Source organism: Pinus tabuliformis, chromosome J (genome assembly GCF_031772625.1).
Source record: "Pinus tabuliformis cultivar Carrire ecotype Pingquan chromosome J, CPIR1, whole genome shotgun sequence".
Lineage (NCBI taxonomy): Eukaryota > Viridiplantae > Streptophyta > Pinopsida > Pinales > Pinaceae > Pinus > Pinus tabuliformis.
The window spans coordinates 809,500,365-809,520,131 of record NC_142295.1 but is presented as its reverse complement, the minus strand read 5'-3'; positions in this window follow the sequence as shown (position 1 = coordinate 809,520,131).

The following is a 19,767-nucleotide window of genomic DNA, read 5'->3' as shown; positions in this document are numbered from 1 at the left end:
TAAAACATCAGACATGATCAACATGTATCAAGCAATTCAACAAGAGAGAGCCGCCCTCATAGGGGAAACCGGTCATGAAGCTCCAACAGCTTATCAACCCACAGTAACTAAGAGAAGTTATGCATACAAAATTATTCCTAGTCAAAAAACACAGCCGCCTGCAAAGGGGAAACAGACAACTTGACAAGCTATAAATCTGAAGGTAACCAAGCTATGGCAACGAGCGAGTAACAGTGACTAACCTGGACTGACGTCCATCCAAAAAAATGCAAAAATGGAGATTAGCCATTTAAGTACCTTGAGAGGAGGCGGGAGATTCGACCACTTGACATGCATAGGCCTAAGGGTCGTCCTTGTCCTGCATATCATCTTTAGCACTAGAACAGCCTCGCTTGGTGTCTTCCTCGTCTTGCTTATCATCTATAGCACTAGAACAGCCTCGCTTGGTGTTGCCCGAATAGTGTTCAACTCTGAGATCCTGCGATGTGCTGCACTTTACCTCTTTCCTTTTCTGACCACCTCTGGAGGGAGAGCTAGGCCTTTCAGCCTCCTTTTGCACCAGATTAGTTCACGGAAGCTCGATACTCATTTTAGGGGGCTCCTTTTTAAAATCAATGGTAATGGTGGCTGTTATAGTCGACATGTTGAGAAAACAGGGGAAACGGAACTAGGCAGTATGCTGCTAACCTGGGATGAGACTGGAGATGCCTCTTGCAGGTTGAGAAATCCCGCAACCAGCTCAGAAGCCATGACCACTTCTTGTCTCAGGGTAACGACCCAATGAGGAGGCCGAGGGAGGAGAGAAGGAGCTCGGAGAGGTGGAGGGAGGGAGGCAGGGACGGCAGCCACGGCTCGAGCCACGATGACACCACATCCTCTGGCGTAGACGAGGCATTGGATACAATTGAGAATGACTGAGCGAGACAAAGCAAGAAGCAGAGGGCGGGGAATGAACGGGTGGACCAGTGCAAAGCTCAGAAGGCAGAGAAAGGGCGCACGGATCAGGGAAAGAGTCAGAGTGAAACCAGAATCCCCAAGAGCAATGGGAGCTCTGCGTAACATGAAAGCCCAGAATGAGGTCAATGCAACAGAAAATTGAACATCTACGCCCAGTGTTGGTTCTAGAGTTGTTCTCTGAGACAGCCGAGGAGTAGCAAGAGTGCAAAGGCAACAAAGCAGGCATGAAGCTTCTGGAAGAAGACATATTGTTGAAGAACAGATGAAAGCATGGGAAACTGTGCTGCATAAATGTAGTGGGGTGGTTGGCAGGCTCGTTGTTAATGCAGTTAATGAGGAAAAGGACAAGAGGAAGGGTCGCAGTGGTAGAATCCCATGTGTAAGCCCAAATCCTCTACCACATATCATTCCCTCTGATCACCCGCATCCGGGGTGTGGATTCCTATTTTAGTTAGTCCCTAGACTAGAAATAGGAAGTAAAATTCGAATTTGATATTAACAGCAATTTGTAAATTAATTAATTAATTCAGTTTGAGTTAATTAGTTAAGGAAAATCAAACTTGAAGTCTATATGGGGACATGCAACAGTTTCTCTATTAATTGAGGAATTTATCCATCAGTTAAAGGATGAGGATGAGTTGTAATTATGAGTTGTAATTAGTTGGCTCAGTTAACTGAGTCAAGTCCAGTTAGATTAATTTAACAAGTTGTTAAATTAATGAGATTCAGTTTGTTAATGCTTGCATGCATGTAACAACTGGTATTTTCATATAATTGAATATTATAGCTTAAATAACTCATGCATGTCAGTTATGTTAGAGACCTAGTTGAGATCAGAGAAGTGACAGTGTACTATCAGTTGGATAAATATTTTTCCTATAAAGGAAGCTCATCCATGATGAGGATTTATCTCCTTTAGGTTTGTGCAATTATTTTAGAGGTCAATGTTGTGTGTGAGGTGAGAATCACGCAGGTTGCAACTAGGGGACCCATGAAAACTGTGCATAGAAATAGGAGGCTTGGAGGGCAGAGGAGAAGGTTTGTGAGAAGCCTTTAAATGTCTATGAGTAGCAGAGGGATTGTATTGAGAGTTGAATAGCTTCTGAGCTAAGGCTTTGTGTAATCTGGACATATTTCCACTTGTATGCTAATACAGAGATGGGGTTTTAGGCTAGTGCTTTCCTCTGGTTATATCTTTTATGTTATGTGTGTTTGATTTCTCCATATTAGTTATATGTGTTGATGTTTCTCATGTTCAATTAAGCTTCTACTAAGTTTATGGTAGATGTAGATCTAGTATTATGCTTTAGTATATTGCATATATTAGTTGGATCTGCAGGTGAAATTTCTACATGATATCAGAGCTAGCTGATTTGTAGGAAAAAGTTCTACATGGTATCAGAGCTAGCTGATTTGTAGAAACATTCTACAAGTTATATGGTACTTATTACAAAAATCAATCATTCTCTTAGACTTGAAGGCTGCTACATTATCAGTGGTGATTTTGGTTGGGCACCCAAATCTAGATAGGATGTTGGATTCAAGGAAGTTTATTATAATTGTATCAGTGGCTTGCCTTGATGGTATGGCTTCTATCCATTTGGTAAAGTAATCTGTACCAATGAGAATCCATTTGTGTTGCGCAGAGGAAGGTGGGTGGATTTCACCAATGAAGTCAAGACCCCATTGTTGAAAAGGTGCTTCAACAGATATTGGTTTTAGGGGCAGGGGTAAAAGCTTTTTCTTTCCTTCAAAAATTTGGCATTTATGATGTGAGTTTACAAATTTCTTTACATCAGAAAACAAAGTGGGCCAATAGAAACTGGTTCTAAGAATCTTGTCAGCAATGGTTTTCTAGTAAAGATGTCCTCCACAGTCACCTACATGAAACTCTTGTAACACCTTGTCAGATTCTTCCTTCAATAAATAGTTAAGAAAGATACCTTCATGATTCCTCCAAAACAAAGAATTGTAAAGTATGAAAAAATTTAAAGATTTCATTTTCAAAAACTTGCTTTTGGTCCTGGATAATTCAGGAGGAGCTTGTAAATTTTGTAAAACATATATGATGTTAGCATACAATGGTGATTCAATAAAGGCCTGGCTAATTGGTGGAGTCACCATCTCCTCTTCATTATCCATTTCTGCAATAAAATTTATGTCTAAGGTCTGACAGTTCGATTAAGCCATGAGCTTGGCTAAACCTTGGCCTTTGATTAACTTCGTTGACTTGATTTCTAGGTCATATTCTAATATAGTAGCAATCCATTTCCCTCTCTTTCCATCTGGACCACCCCGAGTTAGGATATCCTTGACTATTGCATTGGGGACATAGGCTATTACATGAGAATATAAAATATAAAATCTAAAATATTTGATAGCTTTGACCAGAGCAAAGGCTTGCTTTTCCATTATATTGTACTTTAAAGGGGCATCTCTTAGGGCTTTGCTAAACAAGGCAATAGGTTGTTCATAACCCTGATCATTTTTCTATAGTAGAACTACAACAATTGTGTGTTCTGAGGCAAAAAATATATATAATGAAATCCCTATCAAACTTTGGACTGATCAAAACTAGTGTTTTCATTAAGGCTAGCTTAATATCCTCAAAGGAATTCTTAGCCTCGACTATCCATTTTATGGTCGAATCTTTCTTCAACATGTTATTCAATGATCTAATTAATTTTTCTAAGTTAGAAGTAAATCTCCTAAGAAAGTTTATTTTTCCTAAAAAGGCTTGTAATTCTCTGATGCTCCTAGGATGTTGTATCTGTAAGATGGCTTCAATTCTTGCAGGATCTATTCGGATACCATCTTTAGAGATTATGTGGCCTAACAATTTACCCTCTTCTAACCCAAATAAAGATTTTTTAGGATTCAAAGAAATTCCATACTTCCTACATTTGACGAAACCCTGCCTTAGATGATCTAAGTGTTGTTTATCAGATTTTGAGAATACAGTGATATCATCTAAGCATATTACTAGGAAATCATGGATTTCCTTAGCAAAAGCTATGTCCATAGCTCTTTGAAAGGTGGCCCCCGCATTATTTAATCCAAAAGGCATCCTCACATACATGAATGTGCCCCAAGGAGTAGTTAACATTGTTTTGGCCCGGTCATCTGGGTGAACTAAAATCTGATTGTAACCAGAAAACCCATCCAATAATGAGTTCCTGGTTGACCCTACTACCCTTTCTAATATATGATCCATTTTAGGGAGAGGGTAATTGTCTTTGAGTGAAACTTTATTGATATTCCTAAGATCAACACACAATCTAATCTCACTAGTCTTTTTCCTTGTGGGCACCAAATTTGAAACCCAATCAGAGAACCTAATTCGTGCTATTATCTTGGCTTCATACATTCTTTTGATTTCCTTTTCAATAGAAGGTAATAGAATAGGATTAATACTTCTAAGCTTCTATCTAAAAGGTTTTTGATTTTCTTTATGGGGATAGTGTGTTGTATTATGCTGGTGTCATAGGACTTGAGGTCCTCATAACTCCAAGCAAAGACATCTTGGAATTCCTTTAGCAGTTCTATGTACTTCACTTTTTCAGTGGGAGGTAAAGACTTTGAAAGTTTTATCAATTTTGGATTTTCCTCAGTCCCTATGTTGCACTACTCTATATCATATTTTAGGGGTTCCATCTTTGGTTTTCTAGGGACATCATTTGAATCAAACAAGTCTTCCAAAGGAGTTAATCCTTTGGGCAAAAAGTTGCCTTTGAGATTAATAATTTCAAAATCTTCATTAATTATCTCTTCAATTTCAACTTGCTTTAGGTTTTGAATATTTGATTTTGTAAACTTTGTGGGATGGAATCTATCTATCTCTTCATCTTCTAATTTGTTAATTTCTATTTTATCTATAAAATCAAGATCTAATGTTATGTCAGTATCTATATTACTATCTAAAAATTCTTCCTCTGAAGTTAAAAAATGATTGATTTGTTGGTCATTAGCAAATACTTGTCAGTTTTTCAAGTTGTTTGGGATAGCAGGTCTGTGCCTAACCTCAGCTATGTACTGATGGTTTGGTTGAAATGGTAACTTACAAGTTCTGGCAAAAATTACTAAACTATGAGCCCGCATATTATGTTTCCTTAGAATGAGTGCAAGCTTAGCTTCTAGAAAAGTGTTCAATATTTCTACAATTGTTCCTCTCTAAAAACTTAATCTAGGGTCTTTGGTAATATATATAGCATTAATTTGTTTTATAACCAACTCAAAATCTCCCATAATAGAAACTCTTGTAGCACCTAACTTTTTAACCAATTTGAGACCTAAAAGAAGTGCTTCATACTCAGCCATGTTGTTGGTGCATTTGAAATTCAATCTGTAATGATGGCCCTCTGAATAATCATTCTCTAAATTGTAAATCCACACTCCTACTCCTACTCCTAACTTGTTCACTGATCCATCAAATTCAAGATGCCATAATATTTCATGTTCATAATTCTTACAGTCTAGGGGGAAGAAATCTTCTTTGATTAAGGTATCTTGATCATCCTTTTTATCTAAAAGCTCTTGAATTTGGGCAACTTCATTTTGAACTGTAACTGAAATTTATTTTGGTTCTAAATAAAGTTGCTTGAAGCAGTTTCTTGTGTTTGTTCGACATTATACAGAATAAAAGAATCAATGTCAGAATGCATGGAATAGATAGGAAAGTTTTGAGGCCTGTCTAGGCTACTAACTACATATTTCATTAGGGTCTCTCTGTACAATTTTTTAGGATGTCCAAAGACTGAAATTTTGGCATATGACATGTCAAGTTGCAAAGATCCTTGGAGTTTAGCCCAACATGATCCAAACAATAGCATGCCATATTTAGGTGGTATATCAGCAACAACTATGTCCATGAGAATGGTCTTAGCAGGATATTGTACTAAGGAAACACATAGGTCTCTGATTAGTCCTAAGCATTTTACTCGACTTGAATCAAATGAAAACAAATCCTTTTAAGGCCTAGTGATATACAAGTTCAATTTTTCCATAATAGACTTAGGCATTAAATTGTGTGAAGCCCCAGAACCTAACATTGCATTGTGTAAGATCTTATCATGAATGTTAAGGCTAATATAGAAAGGTGGTGTCCCTCCTTCTAATGGTTTGCCATTAACATCAGGACCGAATATAAGCTCAGGCTTATCATCAAACAAGTTAACAAAATCTTCATTCTGAACAAAGTTTAAGGAGTTTCTTATTTGATATTTGTAAGTTTCATTTTTAAACAACTCTATTAAGGGGACTGAGATTTTTAGCTTAGCCACCTTTGCTGCCAAATTGAAAGGCAAAGGGGCTTTCGCTGTTTGAGGATTTTGAATTTTCATGACAGGATTTGGAGTAGGTTGGTCTTCTTTTTCTGCATTTGAAGTCTTTTTTTGTCGATTTTCTATTGTGGTGTTTGGAGAATCTTCCAATTTCTCCTTGGAGGGGATTGAAGTGTATGGCTGATTATCAGGGAGTTGGTCATTGGTTATATCTACAATGGTGGGACCAGAAGGGTTTTGATTTGGTCTAGAGAGGATTTGGAGAGTTTTTGTAACTGGAACTACTTTGATTTTCTTAAGTTGATTTGCCACTGCTTTCTTGTTTTGGTCAGGAGTATCTGTGTTCTTTTTACTCCTCAAGTTGTACTGTTTGTGCACTTTGAAGATAGCAGAATCATACCCTTGTTTGTAATCGAATGACTCTCCTGATTGGGTCTGCAATTTCTGAAGCATGTGTAGTTCCTGATAATCTTGGGTCAAAAAGATAGTTTCCTCATCATATTATCCCATTAAGTTAATTTATGTGTCTTGTTTAGGGTCTTCTGAATAGGAAGTTTCAACATAGTTTTCTTGAAAAGGAGGCCTAATATTCTGATCAGGTCCATTTTTTCCAGTGTTTTGATTTTGATTCTTTCTAAAGTTTGGATTTCTCACTGGAGGTGCTTGTTGATTATCCCAGTGAGGCTTCCTTTCAATATTCTCTATCATATCCATTAGTTTTTCCATTCCTTTGGCTAGGGCATCTATTTTAAGGTCAGAGAGTGAGGCTTCATCTTTCAAGTGTACTCTCCTCTCATTCCTAACCCTAGCTCTTTTTGCTAGCAAATTAGCTTCTACACTAACTGCTACACTCTGCATGTATTCTAAAGTTGGAGGATTTCTCTCTCTAAGTTGGAAGGCCATATCAGTATCAAACCCATCAAGAAACTTTATTAGAGATAAGCCAGGTGGGGGTCTAAGATTGACTAGTATTGCATTGTATATATTGTTGAATCTAGTACAGTAATCCTAGACTATTTCATTTGGTCCTCTCTTGATGTTTTCATATTCTGAAAGGATCTGCAGAGGGTTCTTTTTCTTTTCCCATCTATTTAAAAATTGTTGATAAAATAATTCTAAAGTGTCTATGCTATTAGCAGGTAAAGATCTAAACCATGTTCTTACATCACCAGCTAGAGTCTGAGCAAAAAGTCTCATTTGGACATCTCCAATATCAATTTCATGTAATTCAAAGAAATCTGTCATTTTGTTTGTATGTTGTTGTGCTGTGTAAGTTCCTATGCCATCAAATTGGACAATTTTGTTCTGGTAATCTTGTGGCATGGCACCTCATGGAGCAGGAAACACAAGAGGAGCATATCTATTTTCCATGGCTCTAAGTTGGGTAGGACTAAGAAGTGGAGTTTGGGTACCAGAAGATGATACAGTGGGTGATGGGGAACTGGGAGTAATGGGTGACTAATGTGTAATGGTAGGTTGGTGGGGAAGTGAAGGTATAAATGGAGGTGAGGAATGAACTTCAGAGATGGAAGGGAATAATGGTGAACTAAAGGGAGTTGAAACTGTTTCAGAAAGCTCAGGGATTTTAACAGTAGTAAGGGATGACTGAGGGGAATTTAGAATGTATTGATCAATTGACAGGGTTTCCTTTTGGACTTCAAGTTTTGCAATAAACTCTGGAAATAGAACTATGTCATCAAGTACACTTTCAAACCTGGTTCTAAATAGGGAAAGGTCAAATGACTTGTCAAAGGGGAGATCTTCCCAAAAAAACCATTCATCAGGGCATGAATATGCTTTAATTGAAGGTGTAGGACTGACTGAACTTTCTTGTTTTCTGGATATTATTGAAATCAGATTAGGATTATCAAATACTTGGGGAGGGTTTGGAACTTGGTTGGCCCTAGTATAGTGAGTTCTCCTTGCAGCCAGAATTTCAAACTTTTCTAGTTACTTTCTTTTTACGAATTTTTTGTAAATAACTTCTAATAAACCCTTCAAGAGGCTTGAAATAAAGATTTGAAATTTCTCAAAGGTTTATTAAGACTGAGGATTTGAGTCCCCAGTGGAGTCGCCACTATGTTATCACTCAAAAGTTTTCCCTAGAAGTTATTGAAAGGAGGAATAATCTGAGGTAACCAAAAATCAAATCTTTTAGACTCATATTCTAGCCAACCTAAGTCTAGAGAGGGCTCTCTCTTTATAATTTAACTTTGTTTCTATCTAAATTTTAGGCTAGTTCTTAGTGTTCATGAGAATTTTGATTTTGATTGAAAGTTGGGTGGTGGAATTCTTGGAACATATGGATAGAGCTAGGTCTTCAATCCATTGGGCTATGGGATCAATCAAAGGATAGCCTAACTAGACCAGATCATTAAAGGGATTGTTTACAGGGCAGGCTAGCAAAGCAAAAGGCAAATCTTTTAAAGGGCTAATGGATGGAATGATTCTAACAAGTGTAAAAGGGCAACGAAGATTCCTTAGACCGGGATTAGAATGAAAGAAAACAGGTGATCATGAACAAAGGGCAATTAAGAAATTATCCTTTGTTATAGACCATGGGGAGAAACTACAGAAGTAAGGGAGCATTTAAGAATTCCCTCACTAAGATAGTTTAGTAGAAAACATTAAGAAGGTAAACGATCAAGACAGAGTGCATTAAAGAAAGTTCTGAAATATCATTCCTAGTTTACCATTCAGATTTCATAGAAACACATATGATTATTAATAAACATAAGGAAAAACAATAATACACATGAGAGAATACTTATTTGATTTTCGCTTTACACAAGAATCCTATAAAATGTCTGAATTTGATTCCATGATCCAGCAAGCCAATCCAGTTTTGACATAATAGCAGTTTGATTTTTGACAAAAGTCTATAGAAATGTCTTTGAATCCACACTAAATACTTCGAAATATGAACTATTTATACAAAAATAATTGCAATATATCTCATAATAGTTTGAGATTTAATTAAGGAAATAAAAATATCTTCAAGCATGAAGATAGAGACAGATAGAAAACTGCATCATGCTGTCCCTTTTATTGCGGTAGGGTTGGTTGTTGCCGTTGAGTTTTAGCCCTTTAATATAGCTGATATTTGTATGCTGGAATCATCTTTATATTTCATCTTTCACTGATACTCTTTACCCTGCTACTCTTTGACCCCGTTTATCTATCTCTTACCTACCTTCAGATTTACTGTGGTAACTTATAGTAAATCTGTCATCTTTTCCCACCATTCATCCTCAGGTAATTTTACTTTGAGAATTCTTCTGTAAATCTAGTCTGCCTCTGTGTATTTTGCATAATTAGACTTGGTGACAAACAAGTGTTTCACCTCATGCTCCAGAAAGAACAGATCCTCTAAAGTATCATACAATACTTTCCCTGTTAGCAAGTCCTTGATACTTGAAGTGCTTTCTTGATCCTTGGCCAATTTCCTTAATCTGTCAATGTAGTCCAATTGGGTCATAAGTTTATCATGGATGACCACAGGACTTGGAAGGCCTTTATCTCTCAAAATTTGAAACTTTTCCATGAATCTGTCAATGCCCACCTGCATGTTATGGCATTTTTCCTCTAGGTTAATCATAAGGTTTCTTTTAGAAAGAACCTTTTTAACTCCTATGATAGCTTCAGTTCTATCCTCTACACCCATGTCATTAAGTTCATGTATGTTCTTGTTGTTCAAGAAGTGGATGAGTTGATTAGCATCCTCAGGCTGGTCTCCTAAGTCTTCCTTTACCTTTGAATTGCTTCGGTGGCCACTTTCACCAATTCTGTTTTCTCAAATATTACTTGAATTGATGGCCAAATATCATTGACAGGGTCAATGATATTGGCCCAGAGCATCTCTTTGGTCTGTCCTAGTGGCTTTTGTAGAGTTAAATATTTTTCTAGGACCTTTAATCTTCTCACCCATTCTTGGGGCTTTCTATGTTTCTTCCTTCTGTTGTATTTAGGCAAGCTTGCAGTCAGTTTCTAAGCTTGCCACTTTCTCCTTAAGCCTTTTAAGTTATGTTTCCTGGATGGACATTTCCTCCATCACTTTCACTAGGTTTGCTATCTTTTCTGTTGAAGTACCTGATGTTGTGGACTCAGTTGTGATTGACAGTGCTGTGGCAGGTGGAGTTGTTGGTGCGAAAGATGCTGCCAGTGTTGAGGAAACTACAGTTGTTACAATGGGAATGGCAGTTGTAGAAGTGGTAGCCATTTCACTTTGTTTGGACTGAATCAATGTGTCCAATTCTTTCTCTATTTCTTTCAACTAGTCATTTAGCTTTAGGACCAAGTCCATAATCTCTTCTTGTCCTTTTTGGGTCTCTAGGACTTCTATTTTCTGTGGGTGATGTAGTGGTGGAATCTTAAGTTGCTTCTTCAAAGTAGCTATGTCATCATTTTTCTTCTTGATCACTCTTTTAGTGGCCTTCACATCTTTGGGATCATGTCCCAACTCAATGATTAAGTCCTCTAGGGACTTCATTTTTGTGTCTTTTGCCTGTGAAGAGGCCTTTTCCAATTGGAATTGCGCTGATATGTTATTTAGGGAATTTTGCGTTTGGTGAGCTGCGATGGCTTTCCCTGTCAAGGTGGAGTAAATCATCTCCTCTGCCTGCTTGTGTAGCTCAATCTGGTCAATAGGATGTATGTCCTTTTCCATCACTTCGAAATCTATCTTCTTGAAGTCAACTACTGTTCTTGGTTGCTAAGTGGCAAGTTTCACAAACATCACCTACATTTTGCCTTCTTTCACATCATGGGCTGACATAAGCCTTTTTTGGTTTGTAGGTGCCATCTTTAGGCACTGTGCATAAGTCTAGGCTTTTAGCCTCTCATTCCTGGCCCTTATATCCTTGTACCTTTCTCTGATGTCTTGATCCCTATTAGTTGAAATCCTAAAGAAGGACACTTCAACACTCTGTGGCCTTTCCAACATCTGAGTATTTGATGTGGAAGGTTCTAGTGTGCCCCTAGAGGGAGTGGCAGGACTGCTTCTTTCTCTTTCTGTGCTGGTGGCCCCAACAGTTTCTTCTATGAATTCCTTTTCTGAAACAGGATTTAACCTCTGCATTTTGACTAGGCTGGTCTCTACATATGTTTGTGTGGTTGCTCTGCCTAATGTAGTGGCCTCTTCCCTAATCCTTTTGAGGCTTTTCTCCTCATTTAGAGGAGTTTGCAAATTATGGGGAGTACTCATAGTGGGTTGGTGTATACCTGTTTGATTTAATTCCTTTGATAGGTCTAGTGGCTCTAACTCTTCTTGTACCTGGGATTCTTCTTCTACATGTGATTCACTTTGTGCCTGTGATTCTTCTTGGATTTGGGATTCTCCTTGGACTTGAGATTCTCCTGGCACCTATAGGAAAGAACCTTCATCAAGCCTTTTCTCTAAATCAATTAGAGAATTTTCAACTGCTACCTCAGTGCTATCCTTGTTCACTAAAGTATTCTCCAACCATTCCAATTGGTTTGCATATTTCTCTATCTCAGGGATTTGGTAGTGAATGTAGGGAGCCATCTTGTTTTTTGTCTTCTATTGTAGATGAAGTCACAGGGTTCATATCTCCACATGAAGCTTTGTTTTAGTTTAAGTCTCTGAAGGATTTCCTCTGCTTCTCTTCCAGCTTCTAGGCTATTACACGTAAAGGGGCCTAGTTGATCTTTGATTCTGAGTTAGGCCTTCTTTTTGGCCTTAACAAAATGCACCTCATCTGAGTTGATTATTTTCCTATAGTGCTCCAGAGCAAATAACCTCATTGGGAGGTATCTGTGCAGTTTATATGGGGCCAACTCACAGCCATAGATCCTAATTTCTGTGTGATTTTGGTACAAGTACCAATCTCCCACTTTGAGTTGTTTTGACAGCTGCAAGATCCTCCTAGTATCTGAACTGATTCTTGGAGGAGGACTTCCTAGCAGCATGGTCATTGTTAGATTTTAGGCTTCTGTGGAAGTTTTTTATTCATGATCTGGATTATCCACAGTTTTTAGTTCATTCTACCAAAAAGATCTATGAATTTTGTGTATGGATATGGGGAATCATACTTATGTATCAAAGGAGTCCAGAAAATGACTGACCTAGGAGGACCTTTAGTGTCAATCTTTTGGAGAGTGAAGGGGAACTTGTCAGCATGGTAATATAAGAAAAGGTGGTACAAAACTGGAAAATACTTAAATACTCTCTGAGTACTCATTCTAAGGAATTGGTCATGCATTTTGTCAGCTATGAACTTGGAATAATCATACATGATAGCAGGAGGTTGTCCTGGAGAGAAAATGGACATGAAGGCTAAGATGATTTCATCTATGTACTCACTGGTGGTATAGCCTAAAACACAAGATATCATTGCTACTATACCCTGACCAAATGGGGAAAATATGGTAGCCACATATGGGGGAGGGTCTTTTGGGACATGCTTTTCCTCCCTGATGAAGGTTTGAAACATATCAGTAAGTTTGGCAGTGGTAAGCTTAGGGAATCTGTCTAGTAGGTCTCCAGTGGAAATAGGGGTTAAGGTCTGCCCTAGCTTTAGTTGCAGCATTTCGTTGCTTGACTCAGCAGTGATGGTGAAAAGTATGGCTTGGTCAGGGGGCATCACTACTCTTTGACTATAAATGCATGGAAATAATGGACAATCTCTGGAAAGATATGCACCTTAGGGACTTGATACTTAGGAAAATTGGATTACTAAAGACCTATTTTATCAGCATGGTTTAGATATTGGTCTCTGTATCAGCAGTATAATTTGATAGGGGATTCAAGGATAGAGGTGTCCTTGATTTGGAAATCTTTATCAGCAAGGAGAAGGTGGTCCAGGTCCAGGTGAGGAGTGGTAATTGGCCTAACATCCATGGCAATACGGGCAACCATTCTTAGTTCTTGTGGATTTAAGAACAGGAACAGTAAATTTTCAATTTTTGAGGTAATGAGGGTTCAATTCCAGGTGGCTTTTATGTTACTAAAATTCCCTTTAATTTCAATTAAGAAAACTTAGAGACTAGTTTGGAAATTTACAGGGCTTTCAATGGATTCTAGCTTAAATACCTGGAATTGAAGAAAAATGGGTCTAAACCGGTTAACTGGCAATTTTGAATGGTTGAAAAGGTTGCAATCAGGCTGGAAGGCAATCTGGAATCTCTTAGCATCTTCAGAGTGTAATTGTACGTGGGTTGACAGCTTTCGACGTTCACAGGCCCATGCATGGAAAATTACAGTTAAAAACGATAAAAACAATGATTTGGGGCTTTTTTGGATTTATGCGTGAAAAGTCAATTTGGCGAGTATAGGTGAACAGTGACCATTTGTCGTGTAGCAGGGTGAACAGTGGTAGTTTTGGCTGGTAGTGGGCCGACAGTAAGAGGTTTACTTTACACTGCTTTTGGGCACTTGGCGGTATTTGGGGGAGGCTGCCCGATTCCACTCATCGAGCGCCATGTCGCTTTGGGGGCCCGGTAGAAAACAACCCATTTCGGACGGGTATCTTTCATATTCCGGGCCCTTCTGAAAACAACATGGGCCGTCGGATGGGGAGCATGGACATTGTGTGGTGGTCGGGCGCGGGAGTTGCATGGAAGGTAATGGAGGGGCCCGATGGGCATTTAAACATGGTGGTTTTGATTTAATTCAAGATTAAGGCGGGGATTAAGGTATCGGGTGGGATTTGATTGGTGAATGGGTTGACTTTAATTAATTGCAAATCTATTAATTATGTCCATTAGTTGGGGTGGGATAAAGTAAAGTTTATATTTCAAACTTTGGGGTAGGGATATCAATATTTAAAGGGATTTAATAAAATATATGGGAAAAAGGGGTTTTTTAAGGAATTAGTAAATATAAATAAAATCAGAAGTTAATATTAAAAAGGCGGAAAATGGATTGCATTAAGCATAGTGCATTTTTGTAATTCATTTTCTTTTTACATAGAAACATTATAACTTAGGCTAAGTGTGTTTTTGTGGGTTTTTCATAAAAAGGGGTATCCATGGGGGTAATTGCTTTTCCTTAGGAAAAATAGAGTTTTAACCTTAGGAAAAGGGTTTTATTAGGGAAAATGAATGAAATGAAGGGGGGTAAATGTTTATGATGGGATTTTAGTACTTAAGATCTATAATTCATTGGGCCGAGCGTCCGGTCCCTCCAGAAGTCAGAGCAATGCTCTGAGCCCCTTTGACTTTAAGATTTTGGGTACCAGAAACTTACTTTGGGAAATTAGTTAAGTAAAGGGTGAAATGTGTGAGGGGAAATTAATCAATTTGAATTTGTGAACTTTATGCCAGTCCAATTTCTCATTCATACTTAGAAATTTCATGATGAGGGTGATAAATATGCTTTTTTCTAACATTCATCAGAATTTTGCAACCTTTCTTCTACTTACCCATCTACTCATCCTACCATTTTTACTTTTCTTTATTAGGATGCATTTGAGCTAGCAAACCCTTATCAAAAAATTTTCTTTTCTTTACAATGGTAATCTAACTAAATCTAACCTTATTACATCCAAGGGCTCAGATTAAACAGTTGAGCTTCTTTTTATTTACTCTACCTAATCTACTTATCTGCCAAGATTACACTGTTTGGTCAAATTTTTATTCTCTATCTATAAACATGAAATAACCAAGTTTAAACATTTTTACTATCATGGATTGTGGCATAGGTTACAAACTGCACACAATCATTTATTCTGCATAAAAAGTAAATAGTAGTGGCATTTTGACTAGCACACTTTCATGGTCTTTTCTTTTCTTGGGGTTCATATTTTTCATCTTTTTTGACCTTTTTATTCTTTTTGTCCTTTGATTTTTCTTTTAGGACATACCCTCTTTACATTTTTTAATTTTTTGAATATGGAAAACATTTGCAAAAAGCAAAGGTATGTACATATTATAGGTTTTAATCTCAGCCATTCAAAAATTATGACTCTTATTGGTATAGGAACCTAACAACCTGGAAAGGTCCTATGGTCGGCTAAGGCACTTAAGGTCATCGTGCAGCCAAACGATGGAAAAATTCACAACAGGAAGAGATTAGAAATAGGTCATGATGGAGTGGAAAAGGGTTGTGGCTTAGTGTGGCTCTTTGGTTATGTAAGTGTGCATGAATTGTTTGGTAGAGAAGGTTATTATTTCAAGTCCAGAGGGAGCTTGTCACTTTGGTATATTGTGTAAATCCTATTGGGAAATTCTTTTTTTCTTTTATTTTGTCTCGCATAGGTTACAAGGGAGTTCAACACAATGTTATATTTTCGTAGCCCAAAGGGAGCTTGGCATAATGTTATTTTTGAAAAAATTTGACTCGTAGGGAGCTTTTCATAGTGTTATATTCTGCAACTCTAAGAAAACTCAACGCAATTTCATATTATCTAAAGCCTGTGGCTGAAGGGAGGTTGTCACAGTGTTATATGTCCACATCCTAAAGGGATCCTAGTGTATTGTTATTGTTTCGAGTCCATGACCCAAAAGGAGATCATCACAGGGTTCTAAGCTCACAACACAGGAGGCATCTCATTGTAGTATTATATTAGTTAAGATTAGAGGGAGATCACTGTTATTTTTGTAAACCTACAAGCTCGTATTAGTATTACATCATAAGGTCGTGGTCTAGAGGGGGCTTTCCACTTAGTTGCATTTTTTTAACTTGTAAGGCCAATCACTCTGTTGCATCATAAGGTTGTGGATTAGTGAGGTTGGTTGCAGTACTACATTATTGATTTGATTATGGTTCACCTGGGGTTTGAGCTCGTGGGACATGTTTATTATATGAGTGATACACTACAATAAAACCACTCTTAGGCCTAAGCCTATCATGACTTGGTGCTTTGGTTGGTTGGTTTATGCAGCTCAGTTTCAACAACAAAGGTTAGGAGTTTGAGTCGTATCAGACTTGGTTTGATTTTTGGTAAGGGTTAATTGTGTACCAAATTGGTTCATTTTTTAGAACCCTTCAAATATCATTTTGTTGAACTCATAAAGGTCCTTTTTGTATAATGCACCCAGATTGTGTTATTTTGCTGAACCTTTATTTTAATTTTTGGTTTTATATGATTTTTGGAGCCATTATAAAGTCAAATTGTATAACAGAAGAAGAATCATGGCTAGTATTTTTTTATTAGTCTAGGGGGCATGAAGAGCCTTGATGTTATGTTTTTCGATGTCTAGAACCTATAATTTTTCTTTTGGGATGCTTCAGACTTTATGAACAAGTTGGAACATTTGGTGTATGTATGACCAAATCAAGATCAGTGAAAGGTGCCATGGTACCCGATTGATGAAGAGATTTTTGTGGTGAGCTAAGTTATGAACATGTTATGACAACATTGAGACAAAAGTAGCATGAACCATTTTTGAAGACCTATACTTTTTGAGGGACATATGGATCTAGTTTGAAATATTATGAAAAGTGATCCATGGGAAGTTGAAGAGGGATATCTGTGCCTGCACTGAAGTTGGTGTCTCAATCAAGTTATAGCCTACTGCAAATCAAAGCTTACTTATGTTCAAGTTTGGTGCCTCAATTAGGTTGTAGATTATTGCAGGTGGGTTCTTGTACATTTCCAAATTTGGTGCCTTAATCAGGTTATAACCTATTGCAAATGGTTGATTGCAGGTCTTAGGGGTGGGTGCCTCAAGCAATTATGTGCCTAGAAAAATGTGTAAATCAATTGAAGAAGAAGAGTAAAAAGAATTTGTGGTTTTCCCTTGCAAGAGTTTCCACATAGAAGCTTGTGTCCTCTTGTGTTGATGTGATGATGACTTTTTGATGCATGGTTTCATTTATTCTTATGATGCAAATTGTTATGATACACTACTACATGATTATTTATTGATGAATATTTTGAAATGATAAGTTTTCCATTAAATGGATTCACCCCCCCTTAGTGTGATATTTGGTCTAACTTCATGATCCTCTTTCGATAAGCCATGGAACTTAGGGAATTTTGAGTGCAGAATATTCTTCATCTTGGTCACTTCATCTAAATCTAGAATAGGTAATGTAAATGCGGATTGCTCTTCCTTATAGTCTCATGTCCCATCTTTCTTGATAAATGTTCTCTTGTTCTAAATTTTCCTTGGGAGAGTTAGGGAAAATCAAGTCTTTAAAGTGGGATTTCTCATTTATCAGGCCTTCAGGAAACAAGAATTTTGTTTGTGCTCAAGATGAAGCTAGTGCAATTTTAGGTCCCTAAACAAAGGGTTCATGTTTATTCTTTGCAAGGGAGCATTTTATAGGATTCAAATAGTTTAACTAACTATGTCCCTTCTCATCTTGAGGATGTTCTACACTTTTAGTCTTATGGGGACTTTTAGTGGATGTACTGAATGTGCCTTGTTGGTCTCTAGCTTTGTGAATGGAAAAATTAAAAGATGTTCTTTCAAAAACAAACTGCTGAAAAGGAAAGAACTGAATGAAACAAATTATACCAATTACTTAAAGGAAATATAATGACTAAATCAAACAAAAATTTCACTTTTGATAGCTCACTAGGAACTGCACCAAAAATGATGGTTTCTTCAATTACATCTGAATTACTTTAACATACAAATGAGTGTTAGAAAATTATATATTACAGAGCAATGGAACACATAAAATATTGCAGAAATATAAACATAGAAAATGCATAAAACAAGAGAGACACATATATACGTGGTTCACCCAGTTTGGGCTACATCCACGGAGAAACAACCAGTCCTTCCTTTTATATTATCCAGCAAACTGAAGAGATACAACCTATAGCAGATCCGTTGTAACACCCTCTTCACTCTCAATCTCCTTTCTATTGCTTAGTCAGAATACAAATCTACATAGAAGCAATACAATTCCCTCATATATAGTGAGGGGTTGCCTTCTAAGGAAAAAAAAAAAACGTAAATTAAACATAACTTCTACCGTCAGATCTCCACCTAATGAAAAGCCCAGATTGACTAGAAATTACTATACTTTTACAAGGCAACTTTACATCTATTCTTAGCTTCGGGGGTGCTGCCCACGAAACCCCCCGCCAGGGGGGGGAGCGCTCCCCAAAGGTTGTAGCCACCCCCTCGTGGACCCCTCTGCAGTGAATATTTTACGGGCGGCATTGCTGCCCCATTTCGAACTGGGATCCAATGTGGTGATACCTTTGAATATAGAAGATAATCAGGCTCCATACCCAACAATCTCCCACTTGGAGACTGATTATAGCAACTCCACCGCTGCTTCATTTGTCAGGCAATGACTCCTCTTTGGACCTGGCTGTTTCTCATCTTCTTCATCATACTTGAAGACCAATTGAAACAGAGTATATTCTTAGTTTCTCCCCGGTTACAACTTTTGTTAGCATATCTGCAGGATTCTGGCTAGTGTGTATCTTTTCCAGCTTCAACTCTCCATCTTCCAACACTGATCATATGAAATGGTACTTGAGTTGTATGTGTTTAGTCCTAGAATGAAATGCTGAGTTCTTTGCAAGATGAATGGAACTTTGGCTATCACTGTATAATATGGCCATATCATGCTCCTTACCCAATTCACCCTTAAACCTTTGTAACCAAATCATTTGTTTACTAGCCTCTATAGCAGCAACATACTCTTCTTCTATTGTTGAAAGTGCAACAACACTTTGGATTTTTGAAACCCAACTGACAGCTGTTCCACCTATAGTAAATACATATCCTGTAGTGCTCCACCTGTTATCTTTGTCACCTGCCATATCTACATCAACATATCCCTATAGAGAAATGTTTGAACCACCAAAGAATAATGCTTGATTTGTGGTACCTTTCAAATATCTGAGAATCCATTTCACTGCCATCCAATGTTCCTTTCCTAGATTGTTCATGTACCTGCTTACAACTCCCACTGCATGTGCAATATCAAGCCTTGTGCAGACCATTGCATGCATTAAGCTTCCAACTGCTAATGCATATGGAACTTTAGACATATAATCCATGTCTTCTTGGGTCTTTGGGCACATTTCCTTACTAAGTTTAAAATGGCTAGCAAAAGGTGTACTAACTAGTTTTGCATTGTGCATATTAAATCTTTTCAGCACCTTTTGTATGTACTCATTCTGAGACAGTGTTAATTTGCGATTTTTCCTGTCTCTAGTTATTCTCATTCCAAGGATTTGTTTTGCAGCTCCCAAATCCTTCATTGCAAATGAATTTGCCAATTTTCTTTTGATCACATTTATTTCCTGCATGTTAGACCCTGCAACAAGCATGTCATCTACATACAATAGTAATATAATATAGCTGCCATCATTTTTCTTTTTCAGATAAACACAATGATCAAAGTGACATCTAGTATAACCTTGTTCAGACATAAACTTGTCAAATTTTAGATACTATTACCTTGGAGCCTGTTTTAAGCCATACATGCTCTTCTTCAACCTACACACTAGTTTCTCCTTCCCTTTTACCTCATCTCCTTGTGGTTGTTGCATATATATCTCTTCCTCCAAATCCCCAGGGAGAAAGGTTGTCTTTATATCTAATTGCTCAAGATGCAAATCTTCATCTACTACTAGACTTAGAATAGTTTGAATTG